We start from the raw sequence: 8,454 nt of genomic DNA on the forward strand, positions 1-8,454 counted from the left end.
GCACCCCTGTATTTGGGTGTACTGCATTGTTCGGATGTTTGTTGTGTTGCATCGTATGCTGGAGCGCGCTTGCGTGGTCCATAGATGGATCTGGTTGCGTCGTCCTTTTGATGCGAGCCTTCGCGTGGATCTCGTATTGGCTTATGTGCGGCGTTGTTTGCCACTCTATGTTGGCCATGAGGTCGTCTATCCGGCCAGATGGCCGTTTTAATTTTTGGTTGTGCGGGATCTAAGGCCTCCTCATCGAATTCGGGTAGCAACTTCCGCTTCGGGTAGCTCTTGGTGGGGCGATTACCGCCCTACTTCGCTGTTGTGTTGAGTACTTTACTCCATCTGATTCTAAGTGTGTCTTGCGCAGCCTTGAGCCTTTACTTCTGCTTTTTTAGACTCCTCGCGGTGGCAACAAGCCTTTGACGGGCATTCTGTTGCTCCGAGTGTCTGTCCGGTGTGATGTCGTCCGGACTATTATCTTTGACAAAGTCGGGTTGTTCGGTTTGATTCTCCGTGTTGCCGTGGTTCGGTGATGGTTCACCCTGCTGTAACGCTGGGTCTATATGATCGTTGTTTCTGCCGAGGCGGGATTTGGAGCAGCGCTTACACCACTACTTTGACTGCTTCTCGAGGGGACAACCCTTCATTGCGTCCTTCTGTTCCTCGTCGTTGTTTTCTTATGGTGTGTCCACCATGTATACGTCATGTGATGAAGTGGGCATCCAGTGCCCTGTGGGCAGTGGTTCCTGTTCGTCTCCTGCATCGTCGTCCATACCGTCGATGTCTTCGGAGTCGAAGTCGAGCATGTCGGTTAAGTCATCGACAATGACTACTAAGTGGGTGGTGGGTGGGCGGCGAATTTCTTCGTCATCCGCATCCCAATCCTGGCGAACATAGTTCGACTAGGACTCTCCTGACAAGAAGAGAGACTTTAATGAATTAAATATGTCGCCGAAGGGCGAGTGCTAAAAGATATCCTTGGAGGTGAACTGCATGATTGGCGCCCAGTCAGATTTGATAGGCACGGGCGCAGGCGGTTCGGAGTCCATGGCCGGGGAAGGATCTGGTAGTTTGGCAACACGGCTCTCGTGAAGGGTATGGTCGATATTCTTCTCGATCACCGCTGAGGATACGGCCTCCGTGACGGGGTCTATCCACCCGTCCATGGATGGCGCAACTGGCTCCGAATTGAGGCTCGGAGCGGCTGCCGGTGCGATCTCCTGAATACGGCCCCATGGTAGAGCTAAATCGTACTCATCGTGACCGTGTGGCGCACAAGGCGGGGTGATGCCTACTACACAACCTTCTTCTTGTAGACGTTGTTGGGCCTCCAAGTGCAGAGGTTTGTAGGACAGTAGCAAATTTCCCTCAAGTGGATGACCTAAGGTTTATCAATCCGTAGGAGGCGTAGGATGAAGATGGTCTCTCTCAAGCAACCCTGCAACCAAATAACAAAGAGTCTCTTGTGTCCCCAACACACCCAATACAATGGTAAATTGTATAGGTGCACTAGTTCGGCGAAGAGATGGTGATACAAGTGGTATATGGATAGTAGATATGAGTATTTGTAATCTGAAATAATAAAAACAGCAAGTTAAGAAATGATAAAAGTGAGCGTAAACGGTATTGCAATGATGGTAAACAAGGCCTAGGGTTCATACTTTCGCTAGTGTAAGTACCCTCAACAATACTAACATAATTGGATCACATAACTATCCCTCAACATGCAACAAAAAGTCACTCCAAAGTCACTAATAGCGGAGAACGAATGAAGAGATTATGGTAGGGTATGAAACCACCTCAAAGTTATTCTTTCCAATCAATCCGTTGGGCTATTCCTATAAGTGTCACAAACAGCCCTGGAGTTCGTACTAGAATAACACCTTAAGACACAAATCAACCAAAACCCTAATGTCACCTAGATACTCCAATGTCACCTCAAGTATCCATGCGCATGATTATACGATATGCATCACACAATCTCAGATTCATCTATTCAACCAACACAAAGGACCCCAAAGATCTACCAGAGAATCACGACGAAAACGTGTGCCAACCCCTATGCATAGGTTCATGAACCCGCAAGTTGGTCACCTTAACATACATCAAGTGGCACGCGGTATCCCATTGTCACCACAGATATCCATGGCAAGACATACATCAAGTGTTCTCAAATATTTAAAGACTCAATCTGATAAGATTACTTCAAAGGGGAAACTCGATTCTTTACAAGAGTGTAGAGGGGGGAAGAAACATCATAGGATCCAAATATAATAGCAAATCTCGCGATACATCAAGATCGTATCACCTCAAGAACACGAGAGAGAGAGAGAGAGATTAAACACATAGCTACTAGTACATACCCTCAGCCCCGAGGGAGAACTACTCCCACTAGTAGAAAATAGGGCTTTGGTCCAGGCCGGGTCAGCCCATTAGTCCCGGTTCAGTCCAGAACCGGGACCAATGTGGGCATTGGTCCCGGTTTGTGAGCCCAGGGGCCGGCCGGGCCACGTGGGCCGTTGGTCCCGGTTCATCTGGACCTTTTGGTCCCGGTAGGTGGGATGAACCGGGACCAATGGGCCTCGCTCCTGGCCCACCACCATTGGTCCCGGTTGGTGGCTTGAACTGGGACCAAAGGCTCCCCTTTAGTCCCGGCTCATGTCACCAACCGGGACCAATGAGGTGCCTATATATACCCCTCGCTCGCGAGCAGAGCACCCCAGTGCTCTGTTTTTCTCTGGCCGAGGGGGAGAGGGCTTGGTGGTGCTCTAGCTCACCTCCTGTGCACACAAGGTGTTCGATGGAATGCCCGAGCCACACTACTTAAGCTTTCTCCTCTCCAAGCTCGACCTCCAAGCTCCATTTTCCATAATATTTGTCTAGGTTTAGTGGTCCGTCAGGCACCGTCCCCGTCTTCACCGCCGTTGATCACCCGCGCCGAGCTCATCGCCAGCACCACCGTGGTGAGCCTCTTGTTCTTATCTTCTTTATGAAAGGAAAAATATTCTTACTTGTATGTTTACATAGATACTTGTATTATTTTCTTACTTTTATTATTGCATTTTATATAGTGCGATGGTTTTGGTATCCGCCCCCGTCGGCCCTCGTCCTGTCTATGATTCGGATGTGGTATATATATTATCTTTATAACTATTGGTTCATTTATTGTTTATGAAAATTATACCGACCAACGTGACATAGATTTTATTTATGTAGGATGTATGTGAATCGGAAATGCCAACCGACCCTATTGTCGAGAGGTTAAATTTAGTTCAAGAAGAAAACAATTTGTTGAAGGAAAAATAAAAAAATTGAGGAGGAGAAGATGATATTGGAGTTGCATGTTGCGGATGTCGTCAATGATCACAAGATCAAGATGGATGCAATGCGCTTGAAGATTAGAAAGATTAGAAAATATGCCATTCATACCGAGGCTTGGTATCATTATGCCGTTGGATCAATTGTTACCTTGGTTGCAATTATGATCGCATTTGTTTTCGCATTGAAATGTTTTACATAGTTTCAATGTATGGTTTAATTAATTAGATGCTCTCAAGAGCTATATGTTGTTAGATGAGAACTATGTATGCACTTTGGTTTTAATGTGATGATGAACTTCTATTAATTTGGACACTTAATTATATATAATGCACGCAGATGAACCGGCAATGGATGTACAGTGACAGACACACCTGCGAGTACATTAAGGGCATGCATGAGTTTCTCGATGCGCCTGAGGCAAACAAGCAGAATGGTTTTATGTGTTGTCCATGCACTGAATGTGGGAATACGAGGTCTTACTCTAACCGGAAAATCATTCACTCCCACCTGCTTTACAAGGGTTTCATGCCACATTATAATGTTTGGACGAGGCACGGAGAAATAGGGGTTATGATGGAAGACGATGAAGAACAAGAGTACGATGACAACTATGTGCCCCCTGAATACGGTGATGCTGCAACGGGGGGAGCTGGTGAAGATCAAGAGGAACTAGACGATGTGCCCAATGATGCTACAACGGGTGAAGCTGCTGAAGATCAAGAGGAACCAGATGATGTGCCCGATGATGATGATCTCCGCCGGGTCATTGTCGATGCAAGGACGCAATGCGAAAGTCAAAAGGAGAAGCTGAAGTTCGATCGCATGTTAGAGGATCACAAAAAAGGGTTATACCCGAATTGCGAAGATGGCAACACAAAGCTCGGTACCGTACTGGAATTGCTACAGTGGAAGGTAGAGAATGCTGTGGATGACAAAGGATTTGAGAAGCTACTGAAAATATTGAAGAAGAAGCTTCCAAAGGATAACGAATTGCCCGACAGTACATTCGCAGCAAAGAAGGTCGTATGCCCTCTAGGATTGGAGGTGGAGAAGATACATGCATGCCCTAATGACTGCATCCTCTACCGCGGTGCATACAAGGATCTGAACGCATGCCTAGTATGCGGTGCATTGCGGTATAAGATCAGACGAGATGACCCTGGTGATGTTGACGGCGAGCCCCCCAGGAAGAGGGTTCCTGCGAAGGTGATGTGGTATGCTCCTATAATACCACGGTTGAAACGTCTGTTCAGAAACGAAGAGCATGCCAGGTTGATGCGATGGCACAGTGAGAACCGAAAGAAAGATGGGAAGTTGAGAGCACCCGCTGACGGGTCGCAGTGGAGAAAAATCGAGAGAAAGTACTGGGATGAGTTTGCAAAGGACCCAAGGAATGTATGGTTTGCTTTAAGCGCGGATGGCATTAATCCCTTTGGGGAGCAGAGCAGCAATCACAACACCTGGCCCGTGACTCTATGTATGTATAACCTTCCTCCTTGGATGTGCATGAAGCGGAAGTTCATTATGATGCCAGTTCTCATCCAAGGCCCTAAGCAACCCGGCAACGAAATTGATGTGTACCTAAGGCCATTAGTTGAAGAAATTTTACAGCTGTGGAAAGGAAACGGTGTACGTACGTGGGATGAGCACAGACAGCAGGAATTTAACCTTAAGGCGTTGCTGTTCGTCACCATCAACGACTGGCCCGCTCTCAGTAACCTTTCAGGACAGACAAACAAAGGATACCACACATGCACGCACTGTTTAGATGACACTGAAAGTATATACCTGGACAAATGCAGGAAGAATGTGTACCTGGGCCATCATCGATTTCTACCGACCAACCATCAATGTCAAAAGAAAGGCAAGCATTTCAAAGGCGAGGCAGATCACCGGAAGAAGCCCGCCATGCATACCGGTGATCACGTACTTGCTATGGTCAATGATTTACACTACGTAATCTTTGGAAAGGGTCCCGGTGGATTAGCTGTTCCGAATGACGCTGAGGGACACGCACCCATGTGGAAGAAGAAATCTATATTTTGGGACCTACCCTACTGGAAAGACCTAGAGGTCCGCTCCTCAATCGACATGATGCACGCGACGAAGAACCTTTGCGTGAACTTGCTAGGCTTCTTGGGCGTGTATGGGAAAGACAAAAGATACACATGAGGCACGGGAGGACCTGTAACGTTTGCACGAAAAAGACGGCATGCCTCCGAAGCAGTATAAAGGTCCTGCCAGCTACGCTCTTACGAAAGAAGAGAAAGAAATCTTCTTTGAATGCCTGCTCAGTATGAAGGTCACGACTGGCTTCTCGTCGAATATAAAGGGAATAATAAATATACCAGAGAAAAAGTTTCAGAACCTAAAGTCTCATGACTGCCACGTGATTATGACGCAACTGCTTCCGGTTGCATTGAGGGGGCTTCTACCAGAAAACGTCCGATTAGCCATTGTGAAGCTATGTGCATTCCTCAATGCAATCTCTCAGAAGGTGATCGATCCAGAAATCGTACCAAGGCTAAGGAGTTATGTGGCGCAATGTCTTGTCAGTTTCGAGCTAGTGTTCCCACCATCCTTCTTCAATATCATGACGCACGTCCTAGTTCATCTAGTCGACGAGATTGTCATCCTGGGGCCCGTATTTCTACACAATATGTTCCCCTTTGAGAGGTTCATGGGAGTCCTAAAGAAATATGTCCATAACCGCGCTAGGCCAGAAGGAAGCATCTCCATGGTCCATCAAACAGAGGATGTTATCGGGTTTTGTGTTGACTTCATTCCTGGCCTTAAGAAGATAGGTCTCCCTAAATCGCGGTATGAGGGGAGACTGACTGGAAAAGGCACTCTTGGAAGAGACTCAATAATATGCAGGGACGGATATTATTGGTCTCAAGCACACTACATAGTTCGACAGAACTCTACCTTGGTGACCCCGTATGTCGACGAACACAAGAACAGTCTGCGCTCCAAAGACCCGGAGCAGTGCGACGACTGGATTACATGTGAACACATCAGGACTTTCAGCAGTTGGATGGAAACACGTCTCAGAGGTAACAACACTGTTTGTGATGAGTTGTACTTGTTGTCCAGGGGACCATCTTTGACTGTATTGACTTACAAAGGATACGAGATAAATGGGAATACATTTTACACGATCGCCCAAGATCAAAAGAGCACCAACCAAAATAGCGGTGTCCGCTTTGATGCATCAACCGAGAGCGGAAAGGACACATATTATGGTTACATAGTGGACATATGGGAACTTGACTACGGACCTGATTTTAAGGTCCCTTTGTTTAAGTGCAAATGGGTCAATCTGTTAGATGGGGGGGGGTATAGGTAGACCCACAGTACGGAATGACAACAGTGGATCTAAAAAATCTTGGGTACACTAACGAACCGTTCGTCCTAGCCAATGATGTGGCACAGGTTATCTATGTGAAGGACATGTCTACGAAACCGAGAAAATAAAAGATAAGGAAGCGAATACATCATACGATGAGCCAAAGCGCCACATAGTTCTTTCAGGAAAAAGGGACATCCTGGGAGTGGACGGCAAGACAGACATGTCTGAAGATTATGAAAAGTTTCATGAAATTCCTCCCTTCAATGTCAAGGCTGACCCAAGCATCCTGATAAACAATGAAGATTATCCATGGTTACGGCGCAATAAGCAAATGACACAAGCGAAGAAAAAGTGAAGACTTTCTCCCACAACTATTATGATGATACCATGCCAACTTTGTAACACACGAACATGCTACCATTGTCCGTTTTGTACATGCACATGCTATGTGGGTGAAATTATGATACCATGCCAACTTTCACTTTTTCTGAGTTCATTTGAAATGCTTTCATGTCTTATGGTTCGACCCTCGTAATACCATGACCATTAGTCCCTGGCCCATGCCAACTTTCAACTTTCAACTTTCTACAACTAATGGCACTAACAGAAAGTTTATAATTTTGCTCCTCGCCCCTGGCCCATGACCATTAGTCCCCGTTTGTGCCACAAACCGGGACTAAAGGGTTGGTCCTCGTTGTGGGCAGAGTTTTGTCCCACCTCACCAACCGAAGGGGGCTCACACCGGTTTATAAGCCCTTCCCTCTCTGCCTTGTAGAGCTCCTCTCAAAGTGAAAATAGATGCCCTAATAGAGAAAAGTTTAACCTAAATTCATAGTGAATTTCTCTGAAATTCATAGAAATTTACTATGAATTTAGGTTGAATTTTCTCTATAAGCGCATCTATTCTCATTTTTTAGTAAGTTAATCACAAACTTGTGATTCAAACAATTTTCAAAGAATTCAAATTTTAACTATTCAAATTTGAAAACTAATGGCACTAACAGAAAGTTTATAATTTTTCTAAAACTAATGGCACTAACAGAAAGTTTATAATTTTGCTAACCTAAAAGCAAACAGAATTAAAAATTAAAGCAAAAAACAAAAGAAAATAAATAATCCAAAAATGAACTCAAAAAAACAGGAAAAAACTATTTTAATAGTAAAGTTAATCACAAAATAAAATAAAAAAAGTAACAAAGAAAACAAAAAAACTAAAAAGTGTTTTCAAATTTGAAAACTAATGGAACTAACAGAAAGTTTATAATTTTTCTAAAACTAAAAGCAAAAAGAATAAAAAAATAAAGCAAAAAACAAAAGAAAATAAATAATGCAGAATACAAAACAAAAAACTAGAAAAAAATAGCAACAATAAGTATTTTGTTGTAAGTAGAAACAAAATAAAATAAATAAAGCAACAAAGAAAACAAAAAACAAAAAAAGTGCTTTCAAATTTGGAAACTAATGGCATTAACAAAAAGTTTATAATTTTTCTAAAACTAAAAGCATAAAGAATTAAAAATAAAGCAAAAAACAAAAGAAAATAAATAAAGCAACCAAAAAACAAAAAAATGCCACCTACTGGTCCCCCACGGCCTGAATACGACTAGAAACCCATCCAAGGGCCAGGATTCAGGCCCGCAGGAGGCCCAGTAGGCCCACAGGCATAGCAGTGACAATTAGGCCCGTAAGCCTGCAATGGAGAGGAGCTCGAGAGGGGTGCGGCAGTGGGGCTTATAAACCACTGCACACCCCTCTCAACTAGCGAGGTGGGACTAAACTTTCGACACAGC

Source organism: Triticum dicoccoides, chromosome 7A (assembly GCF_002162155.2).
Source record: "Triticum dicoccoides isolate Atlit2015 ecotype Zavitan chromosome 7A, WEW_v2.0, whole genome shotgun sequence".
NCBI lineage: Eukaryota > Viridiplantae > Streptophyta > Magnoliopsida > Poales > Poaceae > Triticum > Triticum dicoccoides.